Source organism: Bombina bombina, chromosome 2 (assembly GCF_027579735.1).
Source record: "Bombina bombina isolate aBomBom1 chromosome 2, aBomBom1.pri, whole genome shotgun sequence".
In the NCBI taxonomy this organism is placed as follows: domain Eukaryota; kingdom Metazoa; phylum Chordata; class Amphibia; order Anura; family Bombinatoridae; genus Bombina; species Bombina bombina.
Genome location: NC_069500.1, coordinates 1,274,485,637 through 1,274,503,817, shown reverse-complemented (window position 1 = coordinate 1,274,503,817; position 18,181 = coordinate 1,274,485,637). Strand labels below are relative to the sequence as shown.

At 38.5% G+C, this 18,181-nt stretch overlaps 1 long non-coding RNA gene across 1 annotated transcript; it reads right to left on the bottom strand.

The window, feature by feature from the left end:
• Positions 1-4,711: 4,711 nt before the first annotated feature.
• Positions 4,712-10,028, bottom strand: LOC128650268 (uncharacterized). The gene is made up of 2 exons (XR_008400736.1): positions 7,538-10,028; positions 4,712-7,397 (listed from the first exon to the last, which is right to left on the bottom strand). It is a non-coding gene; the product is annotated as an uncharacterized LOC128650268 (long non-coding RNA).
• Between the last annotated feature and the right edge of the window lie 8,153 nt (positions 10,029-18,181).

The window sequence follows — 18,181 nt, the reverse complement described above, 5'->3', positions numbered from 1 at the left end:
CCACTTGTGCCCGCATCGGATAAAGAGTTCGGCCCGGTTGGGTGAAGACGGCTCAAGGTAGGGTGATCTTCAATGGGGTAGTAATAGGTTTATTTAAGGGGGGATCGGGTGGGTTTAGAGTAGGGGTATGTGGGTGGTGGGTTGTAATGTTGGGGGGGTATTGTATTGCTTTTTTTTTACAGGTAAAAGAGCTGATTACTTTGGGGCAATGCCCCGCAAAAAGCCCTTTTAAGGGCTGGTAAAAGAGCTGGTTACTTTTGTAATTTAGTTTAGGGTAGGGAATTTTATTATTTTGGGGGGCTTTTTTATTTTATTATGGGGCTTAGATTAGGTGTAATTAGTTTAAAATTTTTGTAATATTTTTTTATTTTCTGTAATTTAGCGTTTTGGTTTTTTTGTACTATAGTTTAGTTTATTTAATTGTATTTAATTTTAGGTAATTGTAGGTAATTTATTTAATTCATTTATTGATAGTGTAGTGTTAGATGTATTTGTAACTTAGGTTAGGATTTATTTTACAGGTAATTTTGTAGTTATTTTAACTAGGTAGCTATTAAATAGTTAATAACTATTTAATAGCTATTGTAACTATTTAAAATAAATACAAAGTTGCCTGTAAAATAAAAATAAATCCTAAAATAGCTACAATATAATTATTAATTATATTGTAGCTATTTTAGGGTTTATTTTACAGGTAAGTATTTAGTTTTAAATAGGAATAATTTAGTTAATAATTGTAATATGTATTTAGATTGATTTAAATAATATTTAAGTTAGGGGGGTGTTAGTGTTAGTGTTAGACTTAGGTTTAGGGGTTAATATAAGTTTAATAAAGGTGGCGGCGGGGTCCGGGAGCGGCGGTTTAGGGGTTAAACATTTAATTTAGTTGCGGCGGGGCCCGGGATCCGCAGGATAGGGGTTAATAACTTTAATATAGGTGGCAGCGGTATAGGGGGCGGCAGATTAGGGGTTAATATATTTATTATAGTTGCGGCGGGGTCCAGGAGCGGCTGTTTAGGGGGTAATAACTTATTTAGGTGCGGGGGGCTCCGGGAGCGGCGGTTTAGGGGTTAATAAGTATAATGTAGGTGGCGGCGGGGTCCAGGAGTGGCGGTTTAGGGGGTAATAACTTTATTTAGGTGGCGGCGGTGTAGGGGGGGTAGATTAGGGGTGTTTAGACTCGGGGTACATGTTAGGTGCAGACGTTTCCATAGAAATCAATGGGATATCGGGCAGCAGCGAACATGAGCTCTCGCTGCTGTCAGACTCCCATTGATTCCTATGGGAACCGCCGCCTCCAGGGCGGCGAATTGAAAAGCAGGTACGCTGGGCCGAAATAGTGCAGAGCGTACCTGCTAGTTATTTGATATCTACCAAAAGTAGTCAGATTGTGCCGAACTTGCGTTCGGAACATCTGTAGTGACGTAAGAATCAATCTGTGTCGGACTGAGACCAGCGGATCGTAGCTTACATCACTATATTCTACTTTTGCCGGTCTCTAGCCTTTGATAACTAAGGCGAATCAGCCTCGCCACAAATACGCTGCGGAATTCCAGCGTATTTGCGGTTGACGGCTTAAAAACTAGAGGCCAAAGTAGAAACTGCAGAACTGAACTTAGAATAAATGTTAACCAGATAAGCAAGTGAAGTAATCATAACAGGACATGTCAGTCTTGTAGTCGAGAACAGACTGGGTCAACACCTTGAAGGACTTGGCAAACTCAGTCTAGAACAGACTATGGGGCCGATCCATCAAGCTCCGTATGCTGCTGTTTCCACGCGAGCCTTTAGGCTTGCTGGAAACGGGAGTTAAGAAGCAGCAGTCCTTCAGCATAAGGATTAGTGAAGCATGTCACTTTCAGCTGCATAGTCTCCTTGTCTCTTACGTCCTGCCTACAAATGTAAGAAAAAGCTGAGGGAATTATTTGAATTTTATTTGTTTAAAAAGGTTTGATCTTCTAATTTAACCACATTGCTATCTGCTCTATGTGTTTTTCTCTTTCTGGTTTTCCACTTTGAATTTGCAGCATCATATAAACTGTATGTTTGTGTATATATGTGTAAATATATATATATATATATATATATATATATATATATATAAAACATGGAAGGGAACTGCACTCCAAGACCGGATCAGGTACACATCCTGTGACTCAGTAACATCCAGCCCTGGGTGCTAAATAGCACTCCAAAAATGCTGTGATGTCACCAGAGCCACAGGCAGTTAACCCCAGTCCGGAATGGGTGCAAGAAACAAGGGAGATTACAAATAAAAAGTAATACAACACATAGAAACACCCAGCACTCACCAGCTAGCTCACAGCTAAGATAAAATCACAACTGGAAAGGTTAGTCACCGCATCTGGCCAAATGGGAAAGCTCAGGCACCACGTCAAGGTCCTTTCCATTGCCTGAGTCCCTAACACAGGCACACCATCATGCGAGCTCACAAAGCCAAACAAACTGAGAACAAAGAAGGGGTGCACAGGTGGCTGTAATCACCCATAGAAAATACAAAACATGGAAGGGAACTGCACTCCAAGACCGGATCAGGTACACATCCTGTGACTCAGTAACATCCAGCCCTGGGTGCTAAATAGCACTCCAAAAAAGCTGTGATGTCACCAGAGCCACAGGCAGTTAACCCCAGTCCGGAATGGGTGCAAGAAACAAGGGAGATTACAAATAAAAAGTAATACAACACATAGAAACACCCAGCACTCACCAGCTAGCTCACAGCTAAGATAAAATCACAACTGGAAAGGTTAGTCACCGCATCTGGCCAAATGGGAAAGCTCAGGCACCACGTCAAGGTCCTTTCCATTGCCTGAGTCCCTAACACAGGCACACCATCATGCGAGCTCACAAAGCCAAACAAACTGAGAACAAAGAAGGGGTGCACAGGTGGCTGTAATCACCCATAGAAAATACAAAACATTTTTTGGAGTGCTATTTAGCACCCAGGGCTGGATGTTACTGAGTCACAGGATGTGTACCTGATCCGGTCTTGGAGTGCAGTTCCCTTCCATGTTTTGTATTTTCTATGGGTGATTACAGCCACCTGTGCACCCCTTCTTTGTTCTCAGTTTGTTTAGCTTTGTGAGCTCGCATGATGGTGTGCCTGTGTTAGGGACTCAGGCAAAGGAAAGGACCTTGACGTGGTGCCTGAGCTTTCCCATTTGGCCAGATGCGGTGACTAACCTTTCCAGTTGTGATTTTATCTTAGCTGTGAGCTAGCTGGTGAGTGCTGGGTGTTTCTATGTGTTGTATTACTTTTTATTTGTAATCTCCCTTGTTTCTTGCACCCATTCCGGACTGGGGTTAACTGCCTGTGGCTCTGGTGACATCACAGCTTTTTTGGAGTGCTATTTAGCACTACGAAACGCGTAAGCCCAGTGCTGCTGTAAGGATCTCCTTATTCGCAACTGTTTGCAATTTTAACCGAAGAAAATAAAGGTCAAGTTTTACTTTTACTTTTGGCGTGGATGATTTCTTCCTCTGATGATCTATCTTGTTATCCTGACATCCACTGCCAATATTGCTGTATACTGCACGTCCTGCTAACAAGCTAATTTGCAAGACCCGGAGAGCACTTCCGGCTGGAGACGCCGAAGGAGGCGGAGGGTACAGAGGAGCAGTTTTGCCCGTGAGAAAAGCGGTCCCTCGTTCTCGGAAGCCAGAAGCTATAGGTGAAGGGTAAGAAAGCACGCATTCAGTGCTAAAATTGCCTTATTTCAGTTTAACCTAAAGACTGGACTTTTCAACCGGCGAGTAACTGACATTCATTTGGGGTTTGTGCAATTTTTGGCTGTTCTATTTGTGTGTCTGTATTCAGGATAAGCACAGAAGTTGCTAGTTTATTGATTTGATTCGCACTCTTTCCTTATATTGTGTGTATATATATTTATATATATATATATATATATATACCAAAAAATAATGTAGATAAGTAATGTGCATATATTTTTAAATCAATGTATATACCCATGCAGTAGTGTCCTGTGTGATTGTTCTTTTACAAATTCTGTGACTATATGATGTCTTTATAAATAGTTTTTTCCCATGTACAATCATATTTTTCCATGCCTGACGCACAGAAGCTCATAACTGTAATTAAACTGATGCCTAATATAGAATGAGTTGGTGTGTGTGGCATGATGTATGTAGGTGGCATGATGTGTGTATGGCGTCGTATGATATACAGGGGCGTGGCCCTGCCACCTGCCTCCTTTCTTCCCTCCCACAACATGCGTTGTCACCACTGCACTGATACACACAGTGACACTGTGTGTGTGTCACTGTCTGTATCAGTTATCTGGCTCCATATGGTAATGGAACATGATCATTGACCTTATCATATAAAAACAGATGCTTTCTGCCCCTCAGTTCCGGCTCCGTCAAAGCGGGTAGCGGGACTGCAACCTGCACCACAGTTTTGGATGTAGGTTATATATATATATATATATAAATATATATATATATATATATATATATATATGCATTCAAAGAAAGAAACGCTCTACCAGGAACGAACAACAGCTCATCAGCTAGTTCTATGGCGATTTACCACCCGGAAGCAGCCTCTTTTAGACCAGTATGTGAGTGTATATATATATATATATATATATATATATATACTGTGTGTATTTTAAAACTAACACATATTTTATGCTTAAACCATTAGTAAGGAAAAAGTCAAATCTAGTCATAAACTGTAATTATTTTATTTATATGAATCTGCAGGTTTCCATGTACCAAAAAAGATAAATATATGTACAATCTTAAAAGGCTTCCATTAGTTTGCATTCCATATTAAAGTTACACTTTTATAAACTAATTTAAAATTGAGTGCATTTAAAACACATTACAAATTGTAGTAAACATGATATTCTGTTGTAACTTTTTAATATTTCTAAATTCTTAATGCATTGGCTAGGTTAATATCTCTTACATAGTGTTTCCAATTTGTTGTCTTTAATGTTTATAGAAACAAAAAATGTTAGACATATTACTGTATCGGAAAACAATACAAACAAATATGTAAAGAAAACATTGGAGTTATCATATTTTTTTGACTTTATCTGTTACCAAATAAAAAATGTGTTCATATTATAATTGGCAAAATAATACCTTACATAATAATTTTATAATGTACATTTCTGTGAGTGTGTAAATTATTAATATTATAATTTATTTGTATAGCGTCACTAAATTCCGTAGCGCTTGGTACAGAGATAAGGGTATACAATGACAAGGATTTGTGATAAAATAGAAAAACATAACAGACAGTACAAGAGGAAGAGGGACCTGTTTTACTTTTGTTAATTGAAATATTTTTCATGAAACAATTAACCCTATTTTTACTTAGTGAGCTTTAGTAAAACAAATTAAACTGCTTTAACACCCAAAAACCCTTATAACTTTACCAATGCTTTTCATGGAAGTGTAGTAAAGAAATTATACAATTTATGAGAATTGCTGACCATCTTTTATTTTCTATTTTTATTTTCTGTATATTAAAGGTGTATATTAAAGGGGTATAAAAGACTCTATTGAACTTCATAATCATTTGAAACAGCCTGCTTATATTCCTCCCAGAGCCAACATGGGAATACTGCATGAGAGCCTAAATTTTGGGGCTAATTGACAGCTCTTTTGAAATATGGAAGGGCACTATTTTCAGGGAGTCAAATAAGTATTTTTTTTTAGGTTATTTTAATAGCTTATTAGATACAAAAATTACTTTTAAATTACTTTTATTTCTTACAATTACTCTTATTAGGGGTGTATCCCAGAACTCCTCTTGATTTGCAAAACCCTGTAAATGGTGCTAATAAAAAGGCTGCTAATAACTAGTTTATCATTTATTTTGCAGCTCAGTGCGTAATTGCTAATATATGTTGTGAGTTTAATGTCTCTTTAACACAATGGCCTCTATTTAACAAAGTCTGGCGGACCTGGTCCGCCAGACCTCGCTGAATGCGGAGAGCAATACGCTCTCCGTATTCAGCATTGCACCAGTAGCTCACAAGAGCTGCTGGTGCAACGCCGCCCCCTGCAGACTCGCGGCCAATGGGCCGCCAGCAGGGAGGTGTCAATCAGCCCGATCGTACTCGATCGGGTTGATTTCCGGCGATGTCTGTCCGCCTGCTCACAGCAGGCGGACAGGTTATGGAGCAGCAGTCTGAAGACTCGCCAGAAACACGGGCCGTCAAGCTCCTTTCGGAGCTTGATAGATAGGCCCCAATAGGTTTTTTTTGTATATTTTTTTTTAACTTTGTTTTTTAATCTATTAAAATAAAGTAATATGCGTTAAAATCCTCCTGTTATAAGTATTGTGCTTGTTGTCAAATTATCTTTGATTTACATATCAAACATTCTAATTTTTTCATAATAAATATTATAACCTTATTTCATAGTTATATTTTTACCCAGAAACCTTCCTCTAAGGGACTGAATTTCTCAAACATTCTAAATAAATGATGTAGATGATAAAACCTATTTTACCATTTTTCCCAGAAAGGGCAGCAAAGCACTGCTATGCCACGTGTTGTTGCTCTTTTTGAAAGCAAAGTGTTCAACGTAATTTAAAACAGAATGGCATATTGGTATAATATGCTTCTTACACATCTGTTATTAGCACTATAAGAACGTTTTTTTATCATTATCATCTCATGTGCAGATACAGAACATAAGGAATTGATGTGTCATATCAGCTAAATAAAGGATATAAGGACATTACCTATAAGCCAAATTACTCAAAAGTGAACCATATCTGTAAACACTGACTAGACAATAACACATGAACATCTTTATTTAAAAGGACAATGTTTTACATGAAAATGCCCTCAATGGCCACATCCCATTATAGATCAAGAATAGTGATGTCTCGAATTGTTCGCCGGCGAAAAGTTCCCGGCAAACATAGCTTGTTCGCGTTCGCAACGGTGGGCGAACATATGCGATGTTCGATCCGCCCCCTATTCGTCATCATTGAGAAAACTTTGACCCTGTATCTCACAATCTGCAGACAGATTCCAGCCAATCGGCAGCAGACCCTCCCTTCTAGACCCTCCCAGCTCCTGGACAGCAGCCATTTTAGATTCATTCGGAAGCTGTATTCTTAGTGAGAGGAGGGACAGTGTAGCTGCTGCTGATTTAATAGGGAAATCGATAGCTAGGCTAGTGTATTCAGTGTCCACTACAGTCCTGAAGGACTCATCTGATCTCTGCTGTAAGGACAGCACCCCAAAAAGCCCTTTTTAGGGCTAGAACATCAGTCTGTTTTTTTTTTCCTGTGTAATCTAATTGCAGTTGCCTGCCTGCCAGGCCCACTTGCCCAGTGCCACCACTCATATCTGTTGTAACAGTAGTGTAAATTTAAAAAAAAAAAACTTTTTTGACTGTGAAACATCAGTCTGCTAGTGTAATCTAATTGCAGTTGCCTGCCTGCCAGCGTGTGTGCCAGGCCCACTTGCCCAGTGCCACCACTCATATCTGGTGTAACAGTAGTGTAAATTTTAAAAAAAAAAACTTTTTTGACTGTGAAACATCAGTCTGCTAGTGTAATCTAATTGCAGTTGCCTGCCTGCCAGCGTGTGTCACTTTTTTGACTGTGAAATAATAGCAGACAGCTGCCAGTACCCAAGATGGCCGCCAATAAGGCAGATGGGGAGGGTTAGAGAGCTGTTTTGGGGGGGATCAGGGAGGTTGGGGGCTAAGGGGGGATGCTACACCACAGCATATGTAAATATGCTATAAAAAAATAAAACATTTTAAAAACCTTTTATTTTAGTACTGGCAGACTTTCTGCCTGTACTTAAGATGGCGGGGACAATTGTGGGGTGGGGGAGGGAAGGGAGCTGTTTGGGAGGGATCAGGGGGTCTGATGTGTCAGGTGGGAGGCTGATCTCTATACTAAAGCTATAATTAACCCTGCAAGCTCTCTACAAACTACCTAATTAACCCCTTCACTGTTAGCCATAATACACGTGTGATGCGCAGCAGCATTTAGCGGCCTTCTAATTACCAGAAAGCAATGCCAAAGTCATATATGTCTGCTATTTCTGAACAAAGGGGATCCCAGAGAACCATTTACAACCATTTGTGCCATAATTGCACAAGCTGTTTGTAAATAATTTCAGTGAGAAACCTAAAATTGCGAAAAAATGTAAGTTTTTTTTTAAATTTGATCGCATTTGGCGGTGAAATGGTGGCATGAAATATACCAAAATGGGCCTAGATCAATACTTTGGGTTGTCTACTACACTACACTTAAGCTAAAATTAACTTTACAAGCTGCCTACATGCTCCCTAATTAACCCCTTCACTGCTGGGCATAAAACACGTATGGTGCACAGTGGCATTTAGCAGCCTTCTAATTACCAAAAAGCAACGCCAAAGCCATATAAGTCTGCTATTTCTGAACAAAGGGGATCCCAGAGAAGCATTTACAACCATTTATGCCATAATTGCATAAGTTGTTTGTAAATAATTTCTGTGAGAAACCTAAAGTTTGTGAAAAAGTGAAAAATTTTTTTTATTTGATCGCATTTGGCGGTGAAATGGTGGCATGAAATATACCAAAATGGGCCTAGATCAATACTTTGGGTTGTCTACTACACTACACTTAAGCTAAAATTAACTCTACAAGCTGCCTACATGCTACCTAATTAACCCCTTCACTGCTGGGCATAAAACATGTGTAGTGCCCAGTGGCATTTAGCAGCCTTCTAAAAAAGCAACGCCAAAGCCATATAAGTCTGCTATAATGGCATGTCTGGCACACAGTGTTGGGGCAAGGGTCCATCTGACTACTGATAACTGGTCTGCAAAGCATGGTCAGGGCAGGTATATCACCTACACTGCGCACTGTGAAGCGGGCGTAACCCTTACACTACCTGATCGATACAACATCATACCTGATGTTTTAAAGCACGTTATTCCAAACAATTTAGGAATGTTAGGTGATTTATGCCCTTTATGGATTAAAACCAGACTCTGCATCAACTATGTAATTTTTCATGGGAGTTTTGCCATGGATCCCCCTCCGGCATGCCACAGTCCAGGTGTTAGTGCCCTTGAAACAACTTTTCCATCACTATTGTGGCCAGAAAGAGTCCCTGTGGGTTTTAAAATTCGCCTGCCTATTGAAGTCTATGGAGGTTCGCCCGTTCGCGAACTTTTGCGGAAGTTCGCGTCCGCCGTTCGCGAACCCAAATTTTTAGGTTTGCGACATCACTAATCAAGAAGCTTGTCCCAGGACTCACAAGGGAACATGCATTTGGCAGGTACAGAGACATTCACTCTCGTTTCCTTCTAAATTTAAGGAAGTCTACTATGTAACCAAGCAAGATCCTAGTGAAATCCTATGATATTATGATGAAATTGCACAGGGTCGCTGTAAAGCAAAGTGTTAGCCCAGTCCTGATGCTGCCTTTTTTCACCATGTAAATGATGGTAGATTGGCTGAATGGTCACTGCTCATAGAGAACTGACCTTAGTGAGCTGATCTTAGTTTTAAATGAAGAAAACCCAGCCAAAATCTAAAGGGACAGTAAACACCTTGCAATTACAAAGCCTTTCTCTTATGCTGCTAAAGAAGAACATAACAGCTAAGTCTCAACATTTTTAAAACAAATTAAAATCCTTTTTATTACAATTGTTCAATAGAAAAAGATCGATAGATTAGATAGATAGATAGATAGATAGATAGAAAGAAAGAAAGATAGATAGATAGATAGATAGATAGATAGATAGATAGATAGATAGATAGTAAGGAAGATAAATGTATATTACATTTTCAGGGGCGAAAAATCACCAGAATGATATAACTATAATGTTCCCCATTTTGAATGCCAACATATTAAGAGCAGATTGTATTTAGCTTAAAGGGCCAGTAAACCTAGCAAATAATGTTATATAATTCTGCACATAGTGCAGAATTATATAACATTAGCTTAGTAGCACCAGATTTCTAAAGTGAATGGTTAAATAAATATCTTGCAAAGAAAACAGAACGCCGCTCCTGGCTCTACTGAGCAGGTCTGTTTTCTTCTCCAAAGCGCATCGTGGGCACGCTTTCTACTCACAGTGCACCCGATCGTGCTTTAAAACTCAATGTAGCTCACTCCCGCTCTGGTCTGGTAGCGAGCTACATTGAGTTTAATAGTGCAATCGGGCCGGCTGTGATTAGACATCGTGACCAGATACGCATAGGAGAAAAAAACAGACCCGCTCAGTAGAGCCAGGTGCGGCGTTCTGTTTTCTTTGCGAGATATCTATTTAACCCTTCACTTTAGAAATCTGGCGCTAAGCTAATGTTATGTAATTCTGCACTATGTGCAGAATTATATAACATTATTTGCTAGGTTTACTGGCCCTTTAATATTAACAAATTTGTACATTTATGCTACTTTATAGATACAACGTAAAGATAGTTTTATATCATTTTTAATACTTTTGAATACAAAGTACTCTCAGAAAGATAGTACTGTAATAAGAAAGGTCATGTTTGTTGTTTTAAATTAACATAGACTATCATTTGCATTTTAGAACAGCAAAAAACAAACCAAAGAAATAGACAGAGAAGATTGTGACTAACGTGTATAAAGTGCTGTATTTTGCAGTTGTTATCAGTTAAAGCAATTAGGGAAATGTAGATAACCTTGATAAGGTAGCATTGTGCATTTCAAATTCTGAGAATGAGAAGATCCTCAATTTTCGGTGCTCTGACAAAATGCAGAAAGACATTTGGCAGAAGGACATTTGGCAGATGGACATTTGGCCGACGGACATTTGGCTGACAGACAGAAAGCTAAAGAATGTTCCGATTTCAGACGAGGGCAGATACGTTCCAGAGTGCTCTGTTCTAATCAGAGCCTCGGGCGCCGCAACTGCCTCCGGGAACCTTACCATGGGTCCCAGACCGCACGTTTTGTAATTCTCTGTCTGGGAAACTATCTATCTATCAAATCTATCTATTTATCTATCAAATCTATCTATCTATCATATCTATCAAATGTATCTATTGCATCTATTGATCTATCTATCTAATCTATGTATCTATCTATCTATCAAATCTATCTATCTCGTGGCCGGACTGTTATGTGACAGCCACTTGTGTTTCGGCCAAATGTCCGTCGGCCAAATGTCCGTCGGCCAAGTGTCCGTCGGCTAAAAGTCCGGCCACGCAATTTTCAGAGCTCAATTATATAAAAATGAGGCAAAATAAGTAATGAAAGTAAATTGCAAAGTTGTTACATTATATTTAACTAAACATTTTATATAAAACGCTCAATGTGTTTAAGGGTAAATATTATAAACCTTGGATGAAGACTTCTGCCGGCTTTGCTGAGGACTTCTGCCGCTTCGTTGAGGATGGATGTCCGGTCTTCAAAAACTGTAAGTGGATCTTCGGGGGTTAGTGTTAGTTTTTTTTAAGGGTTTATTGGGTGGGTTTTATTTTTAGCTTAGGGTTTGGGCAAAGAAAAAGAGCTAAATGCCCTTTTAAGGGCAATGCCCATCCAAATGCCCTTTTCAGGGCAATGGGGAGCTTAGGTTTTTTAGATAGGATTTTATTTGGGGGGGTTTGGTTGTGTGGGTGGTGGGTTTTACTGTTGGGGGGGGTGTTTATATTTTTTTTTACAGGTAAAAGAGCTGATTTCTTTGGGGCAATGCCCCGCAAAAGGCCCTTTTAAGGGCTACTGGTAGTTTAGTTTAGGCTATGTTTTTTATTTTATTTTGGGGGGGCTTTTTTTATTTTGATAGGGCTATTAGATTAGGTGTAATTAGTTAAAATATTTCAGAATTTCTTTTTTATTTTGTGTAATTTAGTGGGGGTTTTCTTGTAATTTTGTTAATTGTAGTGTAAGGTTAGGTGTTAGTGTAACTCAGGTTAGGTTTTATTTTACAGGTAAATTTGTATTTATTTTAGCTAGGTAGTTAGTAAATAGTTAATAACTTTTTACTAACTAGTCTACCTAGTTAAAATAAATACAAACTTAGCTGTGAAATAAAAATAAAACCTAAGCTAGCTACAATGTAACTATTAGTTATATTGTAGCTAGCTTAGGGTTTATTTTACAGGTAAGTATTTAGTTTTAAATAGGAATTATTTAGGTATTAATTGTAATTTTTATTTATATTTATTTTAATTATGTTAAAGTTAGTGGGGGTTAGGGTTAGACTTAGGGTTAAGTTTAGGGGTTTATAACTTTAGTATAGTGGCGGCGATTTTGGGGGCAGCAGATTAGGGGTTAATAACAGTAATGTAGGTTGTGGCGATGTTATGGACAGCAGATTAGGGGTTAATAATATTTAACTAGTGTTTGCGATGTGGGAGTAAGGTGGTTTAGGGGTTAATATGTTTATTATAGTGGCAGCAATGTCCGGAGCGGCAGATTAGGCGTTAATAATTTTATTTTAGTTTTTGCAATGCGGGAGGGCCTTGGTTTAGGGGTTAATAGGTAGTTTATGGGTGTTAGTGTACTTTTTAGCACTTTAGTTATGAGTTTTATGTTACGGCTTTGTAGCGTAAAACCCATAACTACTGACTTTCAGGTGGCGGTACGAATCTTTTAGTTATGGGCTGTACCGCTCACTTTTTGGCCGGACAGGCAAACTCGTAATACCGGCGCTATGGAAGTCCCATTGAAAAATGACTTTTTGAAAGCTGCGGTAGTTATGTTGCATTACAGCCAAAAAAGTGTACGGTACACCTATACCTGCAAAACTCGTAATACCAGCGGTAGTGAAAAAGAGCCATAACGCTGCTTTTTCACCCATAACGCAAAACTCGTAATCTAGCTGTAAACATTTTATATTAACATCTCAAGATGTTTACTGTAACTTTAAGTGCCACAAATTTCCATGTATATGCATCTCAAAAAAACCATATATTGTAAGCTGAAAGGCGTACAGCTTGGACGGGGAAATAGAGGGACATGAGGGCCCTATTGTGGCCCCTGAGGCTTACTTTGTTTGTTTTTTGGCTCAGTAGGACTTGTTGGCCAGTCATGCATCACATTCATGTCAAGTCAAATCACAAGTACAATTACTCACTTTTATTATACATTATAAAAAAGCTCCATATAGTTTTGTTTGCTTTGATGATTTACAACATTCATTGTAATTCCTGTTCACTGTAGTTTTACTCGGACGCAAACAAAGCTACAGCGGAACCTCTTGTTTTTCATTATGAAATCAACACTTTCTTGGGTCCATCCAGAGTCAGATAAGGTTTTGGCTATGCTGCCTTTAGTCATATCTCTCTTACTCATAAAACATAATGAAGGGCAGTTTAGCCTGAAACATTACCTGATTCTATGTGTACCGCAAAATGAGAAAATAATGGTCTTTATATTAAAGAAAATCAGATTCATCTGTGCTGTGGTGTATACTGTTGGAGTTAGACAGCAGTGTCTTTCCTTTGGAATATCTTGAAAGAAAAGGTCTAGTGCTGTTCTCAATTAATATTATATTTTATTACTCTGAGGTGAAACACTGTTAAAAGGATACAAACCCCACATTTTTTTCTTTCATGATTCAGATAGAGCATGCAATTTTAAGCAACTTTCTATTTTACTCCTATTATCATTTTTTTTCGTTCTCTTGCTATCTTTATTTGAAAAAATAGAAATCTAAGCTTAGGAGCTGGACAATTTTTGGTTCAGAACCCTGGATAGTGCTTGCTGATTGGTGGCTACATTTAGCCACCAATCAGCAAGGGCTATCCAGGTGCTGAACTAAAAATGGGCCGGCTCCTAAGCTTACATTATTGCTTTTCAAATAAAGATACCAAGAGAATGAAGACAAAATTATTATAGGAGTAAATTAGAAAGTTGCTTAAAATTGCATGCTCTATCTGAATCATGAAAGAAAACTTTGGGTTTAGAATCCCTTTAAATTGCGTTATTTTTATATTTATTATTATTATTATTATTATTGGTAGTAGTAGTAGTAGTAATAATAATATAAATGCAGATAATGCTACTGGTTTCTTACAAATGACCTGTATTGCTCTTTATATCTAATTAACTTACAACCTGAACAAAATGCTTTAGTTTGCTGCAGTATTGTACTGGTATTGGGCTCTATGAATAACTTTACAAAACACTGCCGCTTCAGCACATTTCTTGTTGCTTTTGTTAGTTTATAAAATAATTTACAAAGAAAAAAGAATGCCTTCATATTTACAGTTTAGGTAATAAACACTGCTTCTTCCTACTTAGGGGTAGATTTAACAAGCAGTGGATGCTATCTACCCCCCCCCGTAGTTTCTGGCTCGCCGGAAATAGAAGTTAAGACGCAGCGGTCATAAGACCGCTGCTCCTTAACTTCTCTGCCACCTTTTAGGTGACGGACTGCAATCTTCCCGATCAAATACGAACGGGAGGATTGACACCCACTGCTAGCGGCCGATTGGCCACGAATGTGTAGGTGGTGGCATTGCACAAGCATTTCACTAGAAATGCTTGTGCAATGTTAAATGCAGACAGCGTATGCTGTCTGCATTTAGCGACGTCGGGCGGACATGATTCAATTATGTGATAAATTGGCCCCCATGTATTACTTTTGAAACAGAGTATGTCAAACTACTTTAAGCTGTTTTATAATAGTTAAAATATGTTGCAACCTTAAAATAAAAAAGCAAACTCATTTTCTGTCTTAAGTGTTTCCCTTCTGAATGTGTGGCTAAAGTAGCATAAATGTACATGTTTATGCTCTTAACTATTTGGTAAGCTTGTCCAGAGGGCAGTCTATGGCCCATATTTATCAAGCTCCATACGGAGCTTGAAGGGCCGTGTTTCTGGCGAGTCTTCAGACTCTCCAGAAACACAAGTTATGGAGCAGTGCTCTAAAGACCGCTGCTCCATAACCCTGTCCGCCTGCTCTGAGCAGACGGACAGGAATCGCCGGAAATCAACCCGATCGAATACGATCAGGTTGATTGACACCTCCCTGCTGACAGTCGAGTGACCGCGAGTCAGCAGGGGGCGGTGTTGCACCAGCAGCTCTTGTGAGCTGCTGGTGCAATGTTAAATGCGGAGAGCGTATTGCTCTCCGCATTTAGAAAGAGCAGTGTGGATCAGGTCCGCAAGACCTTTGATAAATAGGGGCCAGTGTGTTGTAAATACAACCCCCCAAGCTACTAAAAATAAAAAATAGAAATACAGAAAAAAATAAACACATTATCCAAAATAAAAAAAATAAACCTAATCCCTTTGAAAAAAAACAAAATAAAAACACCCCCTAATCTAATTCTAAACTACCAATAGCCCTTAAAAGGGATTTTTGTAGGGCATTTCCCCAAGTTAAACAGTTCTTTTACATTAAAAATAAACAGTAAAAAAAGTACCCCCTAACAGTAAAACCCCCCACCCACCAAACCCCCCAAAATAAAAAAAACCTAACACTAATAAACCTAATCTACCCATTACCCTGAAAAGGGAATTTGTATGGGCATTGTCCTTCAAAGGGCATTTAACTCTTTTTTTCACAGCACTTAAAAGGACATTCAGCTCCTTTTCAAAGTGCCCCAAAAAAAAACCTAAGGTAAAAAAACAAAACCCTAACACTTAAGCCCCAAATAGGTACTCACGGTTCCTGAAGTTCGGCAAGCGGGTCCATCATCTTCATCCACAGCAAAGGTGGCGCGGGGCGGTGGTCCAGAGCAGTCTTCCCAGATGCGGCGGTTCTCGGCAAAGGCGGTCCTCGGCAGCGGCGGTGGTCGGCGACATGAAGGCTCTTCTTCATCCGATCGTCCATGGTATACTGAAAAGAGAATGTAATAGGTACCGCAATCAATTTGGGGTACCTTGCATTCCTATTGGCTGAATTTTTCAAAACAGCCAATAGAATTAGAGCTACTAAAATCCTATTGGCTGTTCAAATCAGCCAATAACATTTCAGTAGCTCTCTTTCTATTGGCTGCTGAATTTTTAAAATCAGCCAATAGAATAAAAGCTACTGAAATCCTTTTGGCTGTTCCAATCAGCCAATAAGATTTCAGTAGCTCTCATCCTATTGGCTGATTTTAAAAATTTCAGCCAATAGGAATTCAAGGTACCCCAATAAATATGGGGTACCTTGAATTCTCTCTTCAGTGTGCGGCGGACGATCGCATGAAGAGGAACCTCCACATCTTTGCCACTTCTGGGAAGACTGCTCCTGACCTCCGTTCAGTGCCACCTTCGCTGATGATGATTATGATGGACCCGTCTGGAAGAAGACCTTCTCCGCCGGACTTCTGACACAGTGAGTACCTATTTTGGGCTTTAGTGTTAGTTTTTTGTTTTGTTTTCTAAAAATGTTAACTTAGTTTTTTTTGGGGCACTTGAAAAAAGAGCTAACTCCCCTTTTAAGGGAATGCCCATACAAATGCCCTTTTCAGGACAATGGGTAGTTTATTAGTGTTAGTTTTTTTTTTTTGGGGGGGGGTTGGTGGGTGGGGGTTTTTACTGTTAGGGGGGACTTTGTTTATTTTTAATGTAAAAAAGCTGTTTAACTTAGGGCAATGCCCTACAAAAAGCCCTTTTAAGGGCTATTTGTAGTTTAGCATTAGATTAGGGGGTGTTTTTATTTTGTGGGTCTTTTTTTTTTTTCTTAGGGATTAAGTTTAATTTATTTTTTTTGGATAATGTGTTTATTATTTTTTGTAATTAGATTAATCTAATGTAATTTTTTTTGTATTTTTTATTGTAATGTAGTTTATTTTTATTGTAATTAAAGGGGTTAATTTAGGGGGTTTTAGGTTAGGTCAGAGGGCTTAGTCTTTAAATTAGTTTTTTGTGTTGTGGGGGTTGGCGGTGTAGGAGTTAATAGGTAAATTAGGTTTAATTCGTTGTGGGGGTTGGCGGTTTAGGGGTTAATAGATGTATTAGGTAGTTTGCGATGGGGTTTGCGGATTTAGGGGTTAATAATTTTATTAGGTAGTTGTTGTTTTTTCTTAATACTTTGTACGGGCGGTTATTTATTTATTTATTTTTAAATACTTATTGCGGGCGGTTCGTTTAAAAAAAAAAAATACTTATTGAGTGAGGTTAGGTGTTTTTTTTCATACTTATTGCGGGTATTTTTTTCTTTTCTTTTTTTTTTTTTTGTAATGCTCCAATTGCCTTCGCTGCATCCCGGTGGTTTCCGAAAATGCCAGGGTGCCTGCCATTTACAGAATCCACCTGGATGCAGCTTTGCTGCATCCAGGTGAATTATTTTGGCTGCGTTGTGGTGCCAACATTCCTTTAAGGATGCATGCGCAACTGCCGACAGCGACGGACATTACAAACGCAATTATAGTATAGATATGTTGGCATCCAAAATGGGGAACATTATAGATTTTTGTTTTTCATGTATTAAGAAGACATTCCGTTTAATATGTTTGTATATACAAAAATAAAGTCACAAACTACTATTTTTTCTGCGCCCCAGTCTTCTCTGCCTATGTGCTTGGTTTTTGTGCTCTAAAATGCTAATAATAGTCTAGATTTATTTAAAACAACAAATATTACCTTTCTGATTACAGTGCTGTATTATCTTTCAGAGGGAACTATGTATACAAAAGTATTACATATTATATAAACTACCCTTAGGTTACATATATAAGCTGAATTATGAGACCTACATATTGCCTAAATGACATAAGATATTGTTGTTTACACTTGGTTATAAAGTACAAAAGGAAAGAGGAAAGGAAGAGAGGTTATGGGTGCACTAAGTTTCCTAAAACTTAACTTTTACTTGGTAGAATCTGTCAAGTGAAGTAATAAGAGCTTTTGAAAGAAAAATTGGAAAAAGCCCCAAAAGGAACTATAAATCACTTTAGCCTTTCAGGTGGCAAAAAAACACCTTGTTTAGAAGGGCAATCTGCCTAAGCAGACATTTTCTTATAGCACCTTGTGGGAATTATACTATAACCAATGGTTTACACTAGGAAGTGCCAACTTGATTTACCTAAGTTTTTGTTTACACTTGATCCCACCCCTCTCCAAACTGTCCCATTTTCAGAGGCAAATGTTCTAAAATCTAAACTATTCCGAAATCCAAAGCTTTTCTGTTTCAGTTTGGACAAAGGGTATTCTACATACATATATAAATGTAAACATATATAAATATATATATATATATGGGGTTTTTTTGTGGGGTTCTCACCGGTACTGAGTACCACCACCTCTGCCATCTC